This window comes from Podarcis bocagei, assembly GCF_964188305.1.
Source record: "Podarcis bocagei genome assembly, chromosome: 1".
Classification (NCBI taxonomy): Eukaryota; Metazoa; Chordata; class Lepidosauria; order Squamata; family Lacertidae; genus Podarcis; species Podarcis bocagei.
In genome coordinates, this window is record NC_138125.1 from 81,602,079 (window position 1) to 81,622,627 (window position 20,549).

At 45.8% G+C, this 20,549-nt stretch overlaps 1 protein-coding gene across 2 annotated transcripts in view; it reads right to left on the minus strand.

Moving 5' to 3' along the window:
- Positions 1-20,549, minus strand: part of SYT12 (synaptotagmin 12) — a 67,343-nt gene that overhangs the window by 43,714 nt on the left and 3,080 nt on the right. The window contains exons 1-2 of one of the 2 annotated variants that reach the window (XM_081212555.1): positions 14,451-15,024; positions 13,722-13,842 (exon numbers count right to left, since the gene is read on the minus strand). The gene's annotated coding sequence lies outside the window, so the exon portion shown is untranslated. Of the gene's footprint in view, positions 1-13,721; positions 13,843-14,450; positions 15,025-20,549 lie in introns of those variants that run through there. The other variant, XM_081212554.1, reaches the window with a different exon arrangement.

The following is a 20,549-nucleotide window of genomic DNA, read 5'->3' on the forward strand; positions in this document are numbered from 1 at the left end:
TGCCTGTCAACTGGATACAACCTATTGGGGAACAGGATACTCTAATTTGCACTGGTGATATAAGCCTATGTTTTCTAAGTTTCAAACATGTTTAGACTTTGTTTTTATGCTCCTAGCTTTAATAAGCAATAATTAGAACCTTTGAAATAAAAAATACAAATAAATACCAGCATTTTTATTATTTCAGAGTTCTCCTTCTATAGTTCTGGCAGATCAGCTCTCTGGCCCCTCCCCACCCCAATTAGGATTTTTAGTTCTGTTTAGCCATTTCTCCCTTCCCTGCCTTGTTCAAATTCAACAACAATCTTACTAACAGTCTTGCTGTTCAGTTTGTACTTGCTATTTCCCCATCACTCGCCTCATTTTCTGTGTACAGATGATCCTGTGTTGGATAATATATGGACAAATAATTTAATATGGAGCTGGCCTTATTGAGAGGTCACTGCAAAATAAATAGATGATGCCAGAGCTGAGGAAAGGACTCCTCCAACTGTTTATTATCGCTACTGCTCAGAGCCTACAGGAACAGTCTCCCAAGGTACATGGGCATTGTATTGCTATGTTTAGCCAGAAATTCATTTCCATGCAATAAATAACAATAAAAAATTGGCACCCCATGAAATTTGCAAAGGGGAAGGATGAACTGTGCAGGAAATCCCTCTTCTCAGTGTTTACTTTCAGGGGAGAAGAGAGACCCCCCCCAGCCACACTTTGCTTACAAAAGGAAAGCACTGAAGCCCAGAGAGTGCATGCCAAAGGGTACTCTCTGAGCCCAATTTCACCCTTCGGGATCAAAGGTGAAATGAGAAAAAATACACTGGAGAAAGGTCGGCTCAGGCACCTTCAATGAATCAACCTATGCAGGGAAAGTGACTGCAGCCCATTTCTGTTGACTGAGCACTTCACTTCCCTCAGTCAACACTATTCAATCTCCATTCCTACTCAGAAGATCTTGGGCACTACTCTCCTCTGTCAAGGTTATTCACCAAGGGCAAACAGAAAAGTGGTGGCCAAGGTGGTTGGTTAGTTTTTTTTGGGGGGGAGGGGGTAGAGGGAGAGCCAAGGGGAATTTCAACCCCTCTAGTATTTTCCTGGTCATTTAAAAAGACCCTTTCTTACCTACCTCCATAAGCATTGGGGGGTGGGGTAGAGAATAATGTTGCTCCTCCTGTTTGTTTATTATAAGGCTTTGAAAATACTCTTCCACTCAATGCACCCCACAGGTGAATATTTAGAATATTTGCACCCCTGCCTCTCAGTCATGATTTTCATGCCCAAGGTGGCTTACAATACAGTTAACAAGCTAACTGAAAACCCACATTTTTAAAACAACTGTTGAATGTGGGAAGGGTCAGCAACTGGAGCAGATTCTGTGTGTGTTGCTCATGCCACTGTACTGCTTTTTGTTTTGTTTTGTTTTTTTAAAAAGGCTAGAGACAGTAGGTAAAATAAAGAGCATTTGAACCCGCATCTTCCTGTCTAATAAAAGTACCCATATCCCAGAATCCTCTGCAAAGCCATCTTCACACAGCAGGGACCACAGAACTTGCCTGGTCACAAGCATGCAGTGAGATGTCGAAACTAGCAGACTGAGGTGGAGAAGCAAAATCGATGGAACAGAATTCCTAATCATATAAAAGCAAAAAACAAAGCAAACCAAAGATCAGTCAAACAGTTCACAGTTCATTTTGCTTGTGAACAGTAAGGCACCCATATATTTTGAAGAGCAAACAGAAAACAAAACCAGAATAACCATTACCATTCCTGTTGCCTAAATGAAATATTAAACAATACTATTTTCATCAAACCCCAACTAGGTTTTTCATAGAAAAGTGTCATTTATGGACTGGTTCACACGTGCATACATATACCGTAACTTTATTCAACTGAAAAGCATTGGGCTAGATCTATACCACACTAGTTGCACTTAAGTTACCAATGAAATCAATGAGACTTCAGTCATGACTAACTTGTCCCATTGATTTCAATGGGGCCTATATGCAACTAACTTATAATGCAACCCTAACCATGCCTATTCAAAAGTTAAGTCTTATTGAATTCATTGGCGCTTACTTTCAGGTAAGTGGCGTTAGGATTGCAACCAATTGTGTCTGAAGTGAGGTGAAGTGACATGGAAGTTGCGTCTCTGCTCTTTGATCTGTGGTAATGCATTCACACATGCAAGGCAAGTAAGCCATAAAGTGATAAACATACATCTGCACTGATTTGAAACCTTAAAAAAAAAAAACCTACCCAGGAAGTGGGACATTCTTAATAAAGGCAAAACCTGAAGGTAAGAGACATAATCCTTAAAAAAACTACAGAAAAAGTCAAGTAGCAAAGATTCTGAGAGTCCAAGGCACTGGGTGATTATCTTCCGTTGAAAGCCTTTGTCACTCTCAGCAGTAGGGAAAACTACTCACCTGCCATGAGCTTTACCATTCACAATTTTAGAGAGTGCTCTTGGTGAGCCCAACTAGCTGAAAAGCTCACTTTGTGTAATCTCAGCACCCTGCACAAATCTAACTGTACGGGAGTCCATAATCTTCAGAGATGAGGGCTTTCAAGGGAGGACAATACCTGGGCCATTTATTGTATTTGGTATTCTGACTTATTCTGTATCTTCTTTAGGATGCTTTTTTATTTTGGAGTTGTTTGTAGATTCAGAAACAAACCTTTTAATCACTGGGCACTATATACATCCCCCAAACATATGATGGATATCTAATTTTGGTGTATAAGAGTAACACGGGGTGTGTGTGGAGGCATTCTTTGACATGTTCTGGGGGTAAGCTTAATTTAATACATTAGTTATACGTAACACAGTAGGTACAATATGCACACTAGTGCCAGCCTTCCAGGCAAATCATGAGCAATCACTAGAACTGTCCTTGGTACTGAACAGCGTTCCAGCCTGAGCTTGAGCTGTCCAAAAATACTAAAGAAGGATAATGAAGAATTTGACTTATTCTGATCCACTTACTTGATGAAATAATTAGGTACTGGCCTTTCCAAAAAGACTTTAGGCCAATCCATTATTCATCACCCCAAACTGAAACTAAGCCTGAAGCTCTATTATACAAAGCCTGAAATGTTGTACAGGCTTTCCTGGGAGTAAGTCCCATATGTTCCAAGTAAATATGCATACGATTGCACTGCATGCCTGGCTGGATGTAACAGCCATCTGCTTACATTCATCTTTGGTTACTCTGACCCATTCCTCCCCTTTCTCTATTGGCTTGTTATCCATACTTTTCTCTTTTCTAGTATTGGAAGCTCCTTGAGACAGGGATCTGTCTTTTGCTAATTTTACTCAGCAAAATGCAACATTGCTCTTCAACCACAATGGTAAGCAAAAGGCAAGAATTGAGTTTATAAATGTAATTATGCAAACTATTCCCCCAACTGCAAGATTGTGTACTTTGAGATTCCAATCCCAAATGGCCTGACAACTCTGCACTGCCACAGAATGGTTACAAGATGAGCCTGAGACATGATTCATTCTGCAAAATAAATAAAGGCAGTGAGTAAACACCAGCAAGAGAACGACCCAAAAAAATTCTTGTCATTTGTAACCCGAGTAGGGTTGGCATCTGGGAGGGTTTTCAGCTACACTTCAATGCAAGACAACAGGCAATTTTAAAAATGTTGCACTTAATTAGATTTATAGCCTGGCCAGGCTCAAAAGATAAGTGCTTTTGTTCTCTTTCATCCTAAAAAAAAGCCAAAAAAATGCATAGAGTAGCTCACAACCATACTTCTGGAAAACAGATAGGAAACATTCCTAAATAAATTTCCTCAAATGAGGCTGAGAAGAAATGCAGATTTCCCAAATCCAACACCCTCATCATTTGAGACATATAGAGGTCGGGTAAGAGAGCAAGACAAGGTGGATGTACCCAAGGACTGTCAAAAAACCTTTTCTCTGGTCACAACATTGACAGAAGACACAGGGCAGCCAAGTCATGCAGCTCTTGAAGTCCCTGTGTTGCTGGGATTTACTGTGTGTGTGTGTGGTGCAATGACCCTTAAGGTGTCAGTGCAGTAATTCAGATCTATGCAACATGCCCAAAATGCTTGGGGAAATTATTCCCATTCTAGTGCTACTAGCCTGCCATGAGGACAAAAGCCTTCAAGTCTCCATTCAGAGTACCCGGGATGAAAACAAAACTGAAAAAGATTAGCATAAATTCACATTATGATGTGGAAAGGACAGAGAGGGACCTGGAGGAAATTTCAACCTTCTATGCTTTCGTTTCCACTAAACAGCTGCTTGCATTTCCAAGTTTATCTTTGCAGCCCTATTCTTTGAAACGGATGCAAAGGGGGTCAGACTTTTCAAAAGGACTAAAGTTTGGAGAAGGACAGATTTTCAGTCAGTGAGGAAAAGGCTAGCATAGCTCCTTGAACATTTTAAAGGCCTATGCTTGTCTACATCTCTGCTGCATACCTCAAATCCACATTTTTAGTCAGCTTCATGGGCTAAGCTAACTTTTTCTGCATTCACTTGGGGGTAATCTCTGGGAGGGTGGGAATGCTGAGTGTGGGTGGGATCAGAGTCAAAAATAGGCACAGCCGTCCTTTCTCTCTCTTTCTGCAACCCCTCTCTACTTCTCTGGGGGAGGACAGATCCCTCTTGCCAGAGGTATGACGTGATCACTTACTTGGAGAGCTTTTAAAATTAGGCCAATGGCTGCACATAATTATGTTTGGGGCCATGAGCAGCCCATCCCACTCAACAGTTAAGAGGTAGAGAACAGGCGTTGCATGCTGAACACTCTAGTTTCAACGCCAAGCATTTCAAGTTAAAGGGATCTTCAAGATCTCAAGATTGTTCACAGCCCTTTGCGCCAAGGTTTAGCATTGTATCCAACTAAATCTTACTCAGAGCAGACCCACTGAAATTAATGGGGCAACTAACTTAGGATCTACTCTGAGTAGGAGAGGTGCCAGCCAGAGCTGACAGTCCTGCGTTAGACTGGCCAGTGATCTAACTCATTGTAAGACAGATTCATATGCTTGTGTATCAAAGAAGAAATGTTTCCCAGTTTGCTGTTTCGAGATCTGCTGGATCTCTCGGTGGCTTTTGATACCATCGACCATAACATCCTTCTGGACCATCTAGAGGGGCTGGGAGCTGGGGGCACTGTTATACAGTGGTTCCACTCCTTCTTCTTTCAGAAAGTGGTGGTGAGGGATGAGTGTTCAGACCCCTGGGCTCTCACTAGTGGGGTGCCTCAGGGATCTGTCCCCTCCCCCATGCTTTTTAACATCTACATGCAGCCGCTGGGAGAGGTCATCAGGGGGTTTGGGCTGGGTATTCATCAATATGTGGATGATACCCAGCTCTTGTTAGGATATTTCCATTCCACCTTAAAAGGGAGCAGGCTTTGAGAGTCACAGAGTCTGCGTATTTCCTGTTCACAGGATGTTTTCTGTTTTGATAGAGCTGTTGTCTCTCTCTCGGTGCCTGAACACTGAAGCAGGCGGTCATGTTTTTCTTTGTTCTGACCAACGCTGAATAAACTTAAATAATGCTCTCCTGCGTGCATCTTTCGCTGTGCATTATCTGCTGATAAGAGCGTGCATCAGCTCTGGAGTGTGGCAAGCTATTTCTGGAGCTCGTGTCGCTAATTGCTGATACTGCGTGTCTACGGGAGATCGATGGACGTCTGGAGGCGACGTGGGGCCATGATGGACTTTGTCTCCCTGGCAGTATCCCAACAGCTCTACCTCTCTTTCAAATCAGAACCAGTGAAGGTCCTGTGTGAATGTCTGGAGGTAGTTGGAGGATGGATGGCGGCTAACAGATTGAGGTTGAATCCTGACAAGACAGAAGTACTGTTTTGGGGGGAAAGGAGGCAGGCAGGTGTGGAGGACTCCCTGGTCCTGAATGGGGTAACTGTGCCCCTGAAGGACCAGGTATGCAGCCTGGGAGTCATTTTGGACTCACAGCTGTCCATGGAGGCGCAGGTCAATTCTGTGTCCAGGGCAGCTGTTTACCAGCTTCATCTGGTACACAGGCTGAGACCCTATCTGCCCGCGGACTGTCTTGCCAGAGTGATGCATGCTCTGGTTATCCCTCGCTTGGACTACTGCAATGCGCTCTATGTGGGGCTACCTTTGAAGGTGACCTGGAAACTACAACTAATCCAGAATGCGGACGCTAGACTGGTGACTAGGAGCAGCCGCCAAGACCACATAACATCGGTCCTGAGAGACCTACATTGGTTCCCAGTACATTCCAGAGCACAAGTCAAAGGGTTAGTGCTGACCTTTAAAGCCCTAAACAGACTTGGTCCAGTATACCTGAAAGAGCGTCTCCACCCCCATCGTTCTGCCCGGACAATGAGGTCCAGCTCCGAGGGCCTTCTGGCAGCTCCCTCACTGCGAGAAGCGAAGTGACAGGGAATCATTAAGAGGGCCTTCTCGGTAGTGGCACCCGCCCTGTGGAATGCCCTCCCACCAGATGTCAAGGAGAACAACAACTACCAGACTTTTAGAAGACACCTAAAGACAGCCCTGTTTAGGGAAGCTTTTAATGTTTGACAGATTACTGTATTTTAATATTTTGTTGGAAGCCGCCCAGAGTGGCTGGGGAAACCCAGCCAGATGGGCAGGGTATGAATAATAAATTATTATTATTATTATTATTCCTGCCAGAGGACTTTCACTCCTAGCTCCCCTGCGGAGATCATGGAGTTGCCACAGAAGTACATAACCTGGAGCAAGATTATTTAATACTTCCAATGTGTGTCACCAGTAGTTTCACCAAGGCACCGGTGGAGTCACAGAAGGCTGATGAAAATCTAATGAAGACAAAGGTGATTGGAGACAGATTCTCATTAGTTTCTTTATGAGCTGCTACAGACGGGAGAGTGGTGACAGGCAGGGCTAAACGAAGCCAAGGAAATTACATTCCGTTTGCACAAAAGAAATAATATTGCAAAATGGGATGGCAAGAATAAACAATCATAGGAAGAACAAATACTTCCTGGAACAAAGGAGCAGCTGAGGAAATGAGAAGGACAGCCTTGATCAAAACATACATTAATCAGCAGATTAATCAACTTCTCAACAGGAACAAATCAATGGAGGTAAATCTTAATTGACGGGCTGAGATGGAAGGCCAGTGCTGGATCATATTGTTAAGGTGTTCTGACTCTGCTATGTTGTTATAACAAGAAATGAAAAGAAAACTGAACAGCATTTCCTTCTAGCAATACGTGTTCACTTTGGTTAAATTGAATTGTTAACTTAACTCAAGACATATTATTCAATATCCTCCCCCCTAAAAAAGAAAATCCCTGTACTGAGGACTGATCTATGGAAGGAATCTTCCACATTTTAAATAGAGAAAAGGCCTAACACCAGGGCACCTTATAGACTAATATACCTCCTACTCCCAATACTGAAAGTTTTTTTCCATGTCCTGCTGCCAACTAAGGTTTGGTGACTGGGCATGTGTGATACCACTAAACCCTCAGCTGAGCAGAGGTTTCAATCAGCTCTCTGCAAGGATTTGCTTTGCCAACGTGTTCTCTGCAGGGAACATGCTGGTGAAGCATCACCCAGCAGGATTGAGTGCTCTGCCTCTTACTGGATGTTGAAACCCAGCTGTAATATAGGTTTATCTTTTTAGAGTCATCCAGGAAAACATTTTACAGTGGCTATAAACTTGTTAGAGGGAGACTCTTTACTCACTTATATTGGCCTGTAGCTTCATTGACTTTGCAACTGTTAACTTCTAATCTACAGTGAAAGAGGACTGGAAATTGTTGTTTTACTAAAGGAAGATGCTGAGGGTTTCCTTTGCCCTCCAGCATGACGATCTTCTTGTTCCTCCTCTTTCCTTGTAGCAGTAGACAGTCTGACTTAATGACAGACATCCTCCTTAGCCTGTAGAAGCAAGTCCTTCCCTGGCTGCTGCCCTAGAGCTGGAACTACTGCAGAGTTTGTGCAAGGCTTTGAGCAGACAGAAGGGGGAATATGTGGGTGGAAGTACCTCAGCTTCTGACCAGCTCAAGTGAGGGCAGATGTGCTTCTCTGACATCCTCCCCTCTGCTCAGAGCCTCTTATGTACCTTCTAATTCAAGGGGGTGAGACATCCAGACCAATCGTGGCCTGAAAGGCAGGGGTGCAATATGACCCATGAGGCCATTTCCCTCAAAACATGCTCACCTAACCCATCAGCTGATGTCAAAAAACAAACAAACATTGCACAAGTATGTTTGCAAGGAAACTGGATGTGGATCAAATCATGTCCATGTGCTTGGTGCCACCTGAAGTTAGCCACCCATGATTTGGAGGCAATTGAGTATTTTATAGAACAGGGGTATTCTACTCAATGTGAAGAGCTAGACTAGTTGACCCCTCAGGGGTTTCATATCACTCATGGGACGGGGAAACTTTTTCAGCCCGAGGGCCGCTTTCCCTTCTGGGCAACCTTCTGAAGGCCACATGCCAGAGGCAAAGGTGAGAAGAGCAACAAACGTAATCCTTACCTTTATACAGTGGGCTAGTTTCTACACACAATCACACACCCTTCTCTTATCCACTCAGAAGAGCAAGAAACATAAGAGTTCAAAGGCACATGCCAGCTAGGCAAAAACACAGGTGGTGTGAAGCAATAGCCAGTGGAGGGTGCAACTTCTGGAAAGTTCCAAGGGCCAGGCGAAGAGGCATGGAGGGCCACATTAAGCCCCCAACTCTGAAGTTCCCCACTCCTGTTTAGCCCAAGGTGCTATGAGGAACCTGTTTTGAATGTCAAAATTCAACTTTAACACATTGTGAAAATGAAAGAGTTCTCTGAAGCAGGTACAATGGAAACTTCTCTCACCATGAGGGAAACCACGCTAACTCATTGCGGGGAATCTATAGCCTTCCAGATTTTGGTGGACCAACATCTGAGACTATTTGCCATGCTGGCTAGGGATTATGGGAAATGGAATCCAACATCTGGAAGGCCACAAGTTCCTGTCACAGACATTGGGTTTTGGGGAGGAGAGCTTCCAGATCTGGCAGCATACTTTCATCCTACCACTGGTGCAGAGAACACAAACCTGCTATGTAACAAGCAGCAAAATTGTGGCGGAGAAAGCTGCAATTCCTCAAAAGCCACTTCAAGGTAAGTTTTCCTACATGGCTAAGAAAAGCCAAACCTAGCGGAATCCCACATCTTAAATCAGCAACACAGAAGAATTATTGGCCTAATATACTGAAGGCTAGTCTCTCTGATTAAAGATTTTTTTTAAAAAAACAACAACTTAGACCTGCATGTGTTCCCAGCTTCTACTGCTTTATAAAGCAACAAATCTAAAAGGAGATGACCTTCATGCGTTAGTGTACGAAAATCCAACTGAGCTCCAATGGTGGAATTCTTTCTCTCACATACCCTTGCATGCATATACCTCCACTTATAATATACTCACATGCAACCTCTTCCACTGGCAGGAATCTGAACAAAAAGCCATTTTCTGAACTAATGTCCCGAATACAAGTTATCTTTGCAAAAATGGATTCTCAATTATACAGGACGGCATGAGATTTCAGACCCAAATGCAATTCCTTTACCCTCTGATAACCAGAAATATTGGTGTGTTTTAATCCAATATGATCAACTGACAGTGAAAGCTATAGAAAATAGTTGGCTATAGAACTTGCAGTCTTATTTATGGCAAGTGAGGTGAAATGTAGATTCCATGTGAGGCTCTGTAGGTGGGAGGGAACAATTGAATGCAGCCTCAAAGGGGGCTTCCCTAAGAAATGCAGAGACTCACTAGAAGCGTGTCCTCTCTTCCACAGCTAAGGACAATTGCGATTATTACCACTGTTGTATTTATAATCTATATAGCAGATTATCACTTGCTGCTGATGGCAAGTAAGGTATAGTTGAGAAACTGGAAAATAGTTGGTAGTTTTTTCTTTCAGAAAAACTGAACTGGGGAAAAATGACTTTAAGCAGGAGCGTGGTCTAGTAGCTTTTGAAGGTATTTTTTGGATGCTATATAGCATCAAATAGGGTGTTAAGCATTGCAATGTATTTCTTAGGAAGACAGTTCTTAAATGTTTTTCGCTTGTATGAAGTACGATCTTATGTTTACTCAAAATAAGCCCCAGTGTTCAATGGAGTTTACATTATTTACAGTATTAAATAAACAAACAAATAAATAAATAAATAACTGGGGAGTATTGTGTTTGTTATTATGGTATGTATTTTTGTGTTTTTATATTGTAAACTGCCCTATGATCCTTGGATGAAGGGTGGTATAGAAATTTAATAAATAAATAAAATACACCCAGGCAACTTTGCACTGGATTGAAACTCCTAAACAGGGACAAAGGCATTTTACTAACCCAAATCAATTCCATTGTTGGGGTGCCTCGGGGTAGTAAAATGTCCTAAAGCAAAATCAATGTGTGTGATTTTAAAAAGGGCATTTAAATCTGCATTCCTAGATCCTTTTTGGTTTGAATAGACCCTTTAATACATTTTTAGTCCCTTTTTCCTTTACTGGGATAAAACAGCACCCCTAAATGCAAAATGTAATTGCTCAACATCAAAAAAACTAAGATCATGACCACTGGTCCCATCACCTCCTGGCAAATAGAAGGGGAAGAAATGGAGGCAGTGAGAGATTTTACTTTCTTGGGCTCCATGATCACTGCAGATGGTGACAGCAGTCACGAAATTAAACGGCACCTGCTTCTTGGGAGAAAAGTGATGACAAACCAAGACAGCATCTTAAAAAGCAGAAACATCACCTTGCCGACAAACGTCCATACAGTTAAAGCGATGGTTTTCCCAGTAGTGATGTATGGAAGTGAGAGCTGGACCATAAAGAAGGCTGATCACCGAAGAATTGATGCTTTTGAATTATGGTGCTGGAGGAGACTCTTGAGAGTCCCATGGACTGCAAGAAGATCAAACCTATCCATTCTTAAGGAAATCAGCCCTGAGTGCTCACGGGAAGGACAGATCCTGATGTTGGGAAAGATTGAGGGCACAAGGAGAAGGGGACGACAGAGGATGAGATGGTTGGACAGTGTTCTCGAAGCTACCAACATGAGTTTGACCAAACTGCGGGAGGCAGTGGAAGACAGGAGTGCCTGGCGTGCTCTGGTCCAGGGGGTCACGAAGATTCAGACACGACTAAACAACAATTGCTTTCTTTGGGATATTTAATGCCCTGGGTTCATTTGTTTTCAGAAAGAAAACTGAATACTGTTCCTTATTCCAGACATTTGTTTTTATTTGAAATTTTTTAGCTCCAATTCTCTACATTAGATGGGCACCCCCTCTGCAACTTTTGAGTTTAGTTGGGGGGGATTTATGTCCCAGGAGCATTTTGATTACAGAAAGACAAGTGCAAATGGTAAATTTCCAGCGGCTACTAGAATTTGGGGCCATTATTAACTACTGTGGGTGTGGCAATGTCATGAGATGTAGATGGGGTAACAATATCTCCCACCATCCCTGACTATTAACCATGTTGGCTGGGGATGACGCGAGTGGAGTTCAACACCATAAGGAGCACCACAGTTTGCTGGTCAACAATATCGGACCTAAAGGACTATGTGTAACAAGGACTACTGTTGTGTGAATTCTGCACTGGGGTAGGATATTGTCCAATATTTGTCTGAGAAGGTTGGTTTTCTATGGAAAGGTTGAGTGTGTCATTACCATTCTCATCAAAGGTATGTTACACTGCAATAAATTTTAATTTCTGGCATCTTTCGGTGAAGCAGGAAAATTAGCATGACGCCACTTTGGTGACCGTACCTGATCCTGACCGTGTGTTGTATTATTTAACACTAGTGTGTGCATTATTATAAAGCCAGTATTATGGCAATGGACGAAGTTTTTTACTTGGACCAGGGAGAACCTAGTTAAGAAACCACTGTTCAGCAATGCAGTTCTCTGGTGACCTTGGGCTAAGCAGTATTTCTCACTTCCACAGGCTTATTAGCAGGGTGAGAAGAGAAAACTTTGTGCCTGCTACTTGCCCTAATAACCTAGCAAGAAGTATGGAATACCAGTTGGGGAGCGGGAATTAAATATCACACTGTTATGGATAAATTGCAAGCCACACTGAAGGCTTGCCAAAAAGGAGGGCTCTAAAATAAATCCTATCCCAACAGAAAATTGTAACGGGGCTTATGGAAGGGAATCCCCTTCCACCTCTTTAAAGATATTTTGTAGAATTTCTTTTTTTAAGTGACTGTCACCTTCTACCTAACAGCTTTTCTGAAATTGTCATCACCAAAGGCTCTTCATTTACGCGTGAGCAAAGAATTCCTCATACAAAGCAATCCATTATTCATGCCATATTACACAGCCTATCTTCTACGACACATGCACTTTTCTTCGGAAGGTAAGAAATAAAACTAAAGCACTCCAGATGTCCCTACGGTGTGTGTGCACATGCATGCACACACACATAAGAGACAGATGTATGAAATGACAGCTTTAATCAGAACATAGGGACAACAGTGGTGAAAGTATCTAAAGCCTAACTCTCTTAATAAAGCAATCTTGTCGCTCCGTTCTTCAAAGGCGAAGTGGAGGCAAGACAGTTTGGTTACAGTCATCACAGCCTGTCAGTCATCCTCTCTTCAATCATCCCCATGTCAAAGGTATCTTTGGAGGCTTGCAAGTGAGCACCACATTTTTTGCTCTTGCCACCAACCATGTGAAGAAAGAAACGAACGTACATTAAGAGAGAATCACTGGCAGGTCACCCTGAACTAGATCACAAAGCTTTGCAAGCTCTCAACAGTGGTCCCAGCCAGGAGGTGAAAACTTCCAGGAACATCTACACACACACACAAATAAATGAACTGCAATAACAGAAAGCTTTCCTGGGTTCAGAGTCCTTGAATAGACTGAAGCATCGGATGTGAAACACAAAGCCACCCACTTAGAAACTGAACTGGAGATTCATTTGTAAGGAACACAACTAATTCAGGTCGCAATATTGAGATCTGGTTTTGTGGGGGTCTCCCCTCCCGCCCCCAGCCATTCTTTTAATAGAGATGCGCCTGCTCTTTTTTAGACTAGGTCTCTCTTACCCTTGATGCATTTCCCTCCCACGCCTAGACTCTTTCTAAGCAGCTCTGCTCCTCCTGAATACACTTTGGCAGCCCAGCCTCAGTTTTTGCGCCCATTGTTTCCACTGCCATTATTCCGATTTCCCAATCCCATCCCTTTCCATCCAGCAGCTCCCCGTAACCCTAGACTTAATGGCCGGCCGAAAAGCATCTTCCTAGGATAAACTGGAGTTTCCCGGACAGTTCTCCCTTCTTGAAACCCACGAGGGCTCCACGCCGCAGGAAGGCACGCTCAACCAAACAGCCCCGGGGCTACGCACAGGCAACCGAGGCGCAAACTTTGCAAAGATGCCTGGTGACTTTCGTCCCTCTCGTTGTCCGGGATCGGACCGCGGATCAAGGCCGCCACGATGCCAGTCTGCAGCACAGCCCCGCTGATCGCATTGAGCGAGCGAGGTTTGCTAGGGATCAAACTAAGGCGCTCCGTTCGGTGCAGAAAAACAGCATGCCTCGTTGCATTGTGCCAGCACAGAGACACAAAACTGAGCCTCCTGCCGAGAAAACTGCCTGCTGCGTTTGCCATTCTCTCCCGACAAACCACAGTTCCCGCCCGGGCTTACTTCCCAAACGCTGCCGAGCGCTTTGTGTGCAGCAGCAGCGGCGCCACTTACCTCGCCCGGAGTTTGGTGCAGCACTAATGACCTAGCAAACTCTGCAGCTCGGCTCGGGCTCCTCAGCAGCAGCGCATCACCAGCATGCTCTCGCTCCTTTCTCTCTTTCTGCCCCGGCGGCCTGAGATGAGAGGCAAAGGAATCAATTCTTCTTGCTGAGCTTCTTTCATGGAGGAGCGGCGGCGGCGCCAGCAGCCTGAGTCACCCCCGCCCTCCCCTCTCGTTCTCCAGCTGGGGAAAAAAAGAAGCCGGTGGCTTCTTTCCAAAAGAGATTGAGCCGAGGGTTGGAATTTGGGCGGGAGTGCTCCCTTCCCGCAAGGCGGGAGCTAAGCGAGCGGCGGCAGGATTCACCGAAGCCCGCTGCTCGCCTGACTGCGGGAGCGCCAAGCACCCCTGCAATGCCTGGAGAGGTCGCTCAGCGCGAGCGCACACACCCCTCTCGCGCCCTCTCCTTCGGGAGAAAAATCCACGGGGTCAGAGAGGGAAGGAAAGAGAGCGGGGACGAGCAACCCAAGGAAACGCCGGCGCTGGCCGGCCCTCCCGCAGCAAAGAGCCCCACCCCAGCCCCGGTAGAGAAGGGCTTGGCCTAGGCGGAGGCGGCCCCCAGCAAGGGCACGCCAGGGATGCTCTGGCTGGCGCCGCGCCAAACCACATGTGCCTCCTCCGAGGCTTAGCTGCAGAGGCTGCGAAGTGGGCGACGGGGAGGGCCTTTCTTGCCCCTTCACCAACCGGGGAGTGCTCAGTTCCAAGGTCACTTCTGGAAGGCGGGCGAAGAGGGGCAGGTCTCGGGGGCCCGAAGTCCTGGGCTGGGCCTCACGCAGCAGAATGAGCAGGGCGGCCTCAAAATGCAGCAGCAGCAGCAGGCCCGCATTACCACTTTCCCGCCTAAAAAGAGGCGGCAACTCGCAAAGCCCAGGAGGCCCTCTCCTAAGTCAGTTACCACCAAATTGCACCACTGAAGTAGGGCTGTATTTCCTTTAGGTCAAAAGAGGCGAGGTTGGCTGAAGAAACTATCTGCCAAAATTCCCCTCTTCCAAAGAAAGATAAAACATTCAATGTGCCTTGCGTGGAGACAGCCAAAGAGATGTGCCTGCCCAGTCCATTCCCATTTTTTCCTCACAACTGTAGTTGGAGACCCAGACCCAGAACACATTTTTTTCCATACTGACTGGACCAAACTTCAGACTTTCCAAACAATTTATGGTTTGTAAGCTGGGAGGTCCCCAGTTCAAAGGTTGGCAGACCCCTGGTCTCATTAAGTCCAACCTCATACAAAACCTCTTATGCAATATTGGAATCGATGACACTAACCTTTCTTAAAAGGTTGTGGTAAGGATGACTGAGGTGATATATGTGAAGCACTACCAACCTCACTATAAATGCAACCATAAGGCTGCTTCTGCAGGGGTGAAGGTCAGGATGACCAGTTGAGAGCCAGGCCAGAGCTAAACGCAAGCAGCTAAAACTATTTTTCTCTCTCTTGCCTTGCAAACAGCAAGCATGCAAGCTTGTGGGTGCAGCTAGCTTGCCCCTGCAGGAAGTTTGCCAGTTGAGGTTAAGCCATTTCTGAGAAACGACCCCTGACAAAGGCAAGTAGCAGGATGTTTGCTGACCGCCAGGCTCCAGATATAACGCTTAGGTGTGAAGTTGCTAAACCACAAGGACATTTCTTGGAAGCGGGGGGTTCAGGGGCACTTCCTGGAACTATTAAAGAGGTTAAGTAGATTATAAGCCAGTAGCGCCACCTAGTGGAATAGGCAACTTGGAACCGAAAGGACACACCAATTTATTCATTGGTTGAGCTTTAATGAATATGTATCAATGACCATAGGAAATTGTCAATCATTGGCTAAAGGGATGCCAAGGGGCTGAACTGTGCTTTGCAGAAAGGTATATAAGTTGACTGCCCCAAAGGGGGGGTGGGCATTCTTCATTTTCCTGAATGCACCCTATTTGCTTTTTGTCTGACAAAAATCCAAATAAAAACTTTTTCTTTAAGAAACTTTGCTGCCTGATTTTTACATTCCTGGTCTGTATTTCTGAAGTCCCTTTCATTTCTGGTGCCAAAAGTGACTCGGATCAGAAGGACTTTAAGTGTCCTCAGAGACCAGGAGGCAGCTCCCTTGACCTCTGGGCAGAGACGGCGGAGGGCCAACGGACCTCCTGGCTTCCAAGTGCACACCGAACCTTTTCTTCGGAGGGGGACAGAAGGCAACTTGACCCTCTTGCTGTATCCTGGGACAGAGGACAACGGATTTGAAGAGCCGAGGTTGGGAGGACAGGGCAGAGAACAGCCGGCTGGGGTGAGTACATGGCAACAAGCCCTGAGGGGATAGGAAATCCTCCTTTTAATTAAGGAGAAGGGAGATCCTGATCAAATCTCCAGCGTGGATAGTGGCATTAAGGAGAAAGGTTGACCCCTGATAACCACCCACGCTTTGGTATTAGGAAGGAGAAAAAGGGGGGGCACAGGGTGGTTAGTGTGTCGTGCAAGCGTCCAACGAGAGAGGCATTTTGTGCATGTATGTGTGTTACCCCGGGGCATTCCCCTGGGGTCGTAGCAACAAGTACTCCATTTCCCAGTCGGGCGACCGCACCTGGGTGAGAAAAGTTGCGAAATGAATGTGTGAGTGTTTGGTGTGGGGACGCTGTACAGGGCCATACTGAAAATGGGAGGGGGGAGGCTTGAAAGGCTTGAAAGGTCCAGTAATCCCCCTTCAATGTATGTTAAACAACTTCAAGGAAGGACCAAAATCAGCATAGACCAGGGGGGACATCCTGACCAGATTCCCTATATAGACAACTGGCTGAAGGTGGTAGATGACAATCCCCCCCCCCCCTGGTTGAAGAAATGCAGGACTGAACATTGCAAAGTCACTCCCTCATGTCAGGTTTTGGAGAGGGAAGATGTCCAGAAGAAGTGCAGTGTTTATGGAGAAGAGTGTACAGAACAGTAAGCAGTTATTACTGCATTAACAGAGGAAAATAAAAGAAAAGAGCATGAAACAGGATGCTGCTATAGAATTAATGTAACAGGATCTTGAACAGACAAATGAAGGACTTAATAGATTAAACACAAGTCATTTAGAAGAGAGGTCTCAACTAATTCAAGACCTCCAGAGGCATGGAAGAGAATTTGACAACCTCAGAGAGGTTTTAGCTGAGAAAGACAAAGAAATTTCTGCTATTATTTCAAATACAAATGTGTATTCTGAGCAGATTAATATTCTGAAATGTCAGATCAAGTGCAAAGAGGATGAAATGCAAGACAGGGAAATAGTGTTGTCTAAGGCTGAAAGGGAAGTCCAGTTACTGAAAGATCTACAAACCAAAGGTGTGAACAGTGGAGGCAGAAAGCTTTCAGAACTTTCTGAACAGTTAAGTGCAATAAAATCAGAACTGGCTGAGGGAAAAAAAAAATTGAAAACGTTAGTAAAACAAAAGAGAATGAAGAATTTGTTAGGCAAAACAAAGAGACTAGCCAAACAGTTAAAGATCTTCATTCTACAATCAATACTTGTGATGTTACTTAAAACAACAAACTCATGGGGTGTGAGTCACAAATTAAATTGTTTAAAGAACAAATAAGTAAATCAGCTACAAAATTGCAAGAAACAGGAATAGAATGTAAGGAGGAACAGACCATTTTAAATCCCAGGTCGATGAACATATCTCTGTAAAGGAGAAATTGAACAAGTTACTAAAATTAAAAGAAAAACAAAGAACAAAGTTTTGTGAATGAGCTGAAATCAGTGAAAGATTCACACACCCAGCTCACTTTACAAAATGCAAAAAAAAGGGATGAAGATTTAGCTAATTTATCCAGACAACTTGCTGAACATACTGACCATCTAGAAATTGTCAAAAGGTCACTGCAAGAAAAGGCAGAGATTGTGATATCCCTAAAAGACAAGTTTAAAGTTGTGGAGAATCGGAATCCCAGGCTTCAGTATTTTAGCAAAACCTCTAAATTAAGTTACCAGAGGAAGGGAAAGAGACCCCTTTGAGTGGGGACCGGCCCAACAAGAAGCCTTTGAGACTATCAAGCAATTAGATTCCACAGTGAAAGGCTGGCCACCCTGTCTGTGGCCTGTCGCTGCCACCGCCACACTAGTGGAAGAAACAGGCAAGTTCACGTTTGGCCAGGAGATGCATGTGAATGTGCCCCATTCGGTTCTCACCCTTATGGAATATAAGGGGTACACAGGCTGAAACAGGCTTTGCCCAACCCATTGAGAAGTCTGCAGGCGCAGTGGAAGCTTGTGAAGCAGACGTGCCTGATGTTCTAGAGAGACCAAAGGGTCCTAGCCATTTTAAGGGCCAGCCTTGATTCTTGGCTGTTGCCAATACTCCAAGGGAGGAAGCCCTGGGTAGCGTGGCAGCCACTGAAGACAGCATGTCAGGCCACAGTAGCAGCCAGACCAGAGGGGGCTGGAAGCCCAGAAGGGGCTGTGGGACGCCCAGAAAGCCCAGAGGGGGCTAGAGGATGCCCAGAAAAAGTACCAAGCCCAGAGGGGGCTGAGGCTGTTTTGGGAAGTTGTTTCTACGCTTCAATAAATCTGTGTGATGGACTGTGGGCTGGAGAGAGGCTGAGACCTGGGAAGAGGAAGGCAGTTACAAGTTGTTCCTCAGGCAGCAGAGCACCCAGAAAGGCAGTTACAAGTTGTTCCTCAGGCAGCAGAGCACCCAGAAGTGGGGGTGCAAGCCAGGCAAGCCGTTCCAAGAAAGCTCTAAGCCGCTCTAAGAAAGCCAAAGTCTCCAAGAGTTGTTTGTGCTCTGAGGCGAAGTCCAACAGCAAAAGGCATTGCCCTGCAATTGGCAGCTGGATGCAAGGCTAACGTCCAGAAGTTGAGATGTTACTGGAAGCAGCATGGGGTCCCGAAGAGATTGCCGTGATGCACTGCAAAGGCCATGGGAGAGGCCGGGACATGGTCACTAGGAGCAACCGGAAGGCAGACCACGCAGCTCGTGAAGCAGCTTTGAAACCTCCACCAGCACTCAACGCAGCCCTCATCCCACAACTCACTCCAGACGATGTGGAACCACGCTACACACCGGAGGAGCAACAGTGGGCACGCCAGGAAGGAGCAACACTCCAGGAGGGATGGTTCCGTCTACCAGAAAACCGTGTTTTTGTGCCCCAACATCTGGCTACCGTGATTGTGAAGAATTACCACGAGTCCACTCATCTAGGGGGTCCAGCTGCCAGAGCACACCTTGGGAGACTTTTCTATATCACTAACCTTTCTCAACTAGTTGCTGCTATATCCCAGAGGTGTGTCCTGTGCGCCAAGAACACCCCCAGACAAGGCCACCTTCCTCCACCGGGCGTACAACACGTGGGCTTTACCCCTATGGAAAGCCTGATTGTGGACTTCACTGAACTACCACCAACTAGGGGCATCAAATACCTGCTTGTGTTTGTCTGCACCCTGACAGAGGCATACCCCACTAGAACAGAGATACCTCGTGAAGTGTCCAAGAAACTGTTACATGAACTCATACCCCGATTTGGCCTCCCCAGAAGTATTGGCAGTGACAATGGCCCTGCCTTCATTGATAAAGTTGTGCAAGAAGTGTGCAAGGCGCTGCAGATAAACTGAAGGCTACACGCAGCCTACAGACCCCAGAGTTCGGGAAAACCTGAGTGTATGAATCGCACCTTGAAAACCCACTTGGCCAAGCTGACCCAGGAGACGGGACTACACTGGATAGATGTCCTGCCCATTGCCTTGTTTCAGATTCGGAGCGCTCCAACCAAGAGACTGAGACTATCACCCTTTGAACTTTTGTATGGCAGGCCACCCCTTTCGTCCGAGACATCCCCGCCAGTTTGGGGCGGGTGGGAGATCACATCACTCAGGAACAAGTGCAATTCCTGTCCCCGTGTGTGTTTGCTTCCCTTTCCAGGTACTACCTCGAGCCTACACCGTGCAGTCTCGCTGAGCCGGTCCACCAGTTCCAGCCGGGTGACAGCGTGGAAGCGCAACCCCCTCATCCCTAAGTGGCGAGGCCCGTATACCGTCCTCCTCTCCATCCCAACTGCGGTGAGAGTAGCCGACGTGATTCCCTGGGTGCATCACACGCGTCTGATCATCACCCCTGCGTCCGACGCCACCGGGAGTGCGTTGGGGCCACGGGCAACGAGATCCTGCGAGTGATCATCACAAGGACTTTCACAAGGACTTTCCCCTTTTCTCTATTATGTTCTGTATTGATTTGCTCTATGTCCTATTGTCCTGACCCCACTGAGCCATACCAACCCTATTGGCCTGCGGACCTCTGCTACGACTGGTTCGTCTTGCCAGTGGTAAGAAATGGCGTGCTCATTGGTTATTGGGAACAGGGCTTTGATGAGGTTGCCGTATTGAAACATCCCACTACCCCACTGTGGCTTCTCTTCCACACCACTGTCCAGCGCACATGGGTACTGCTCCTACGGGAAGTTGCAGAGACGGTCGAAATCTATCGAGTTCTGGACCGCTCTTGCTGTTGTGGGGGGGTAACCAACTGTCAATCGGGAGGTAGAGCACTGTACCAACCCCATCTGGTAGACCAGGTCCTAATCTTAATCCAGGTGTTGCATGGGTCAGAGCCTATCTTAATGCAAATATTGCAGGGGAGGGAGCCTGAACCAGGTGCACATTGAAATTGCTGAACAAGTGCCAGTAAATCCTGCAGCCCCACCTGTGGTTGTCGTGGTGGCTCGAGCCTCCCATAATCCCAGAAGAATACCTGGCCTGGTAACTCCACATCTAATACCCTTGAATGTGGTAGGGTATTCTTGTGGCTGCATAAGGGTTGCCACCCCAGGCTTCAGCCTCCATA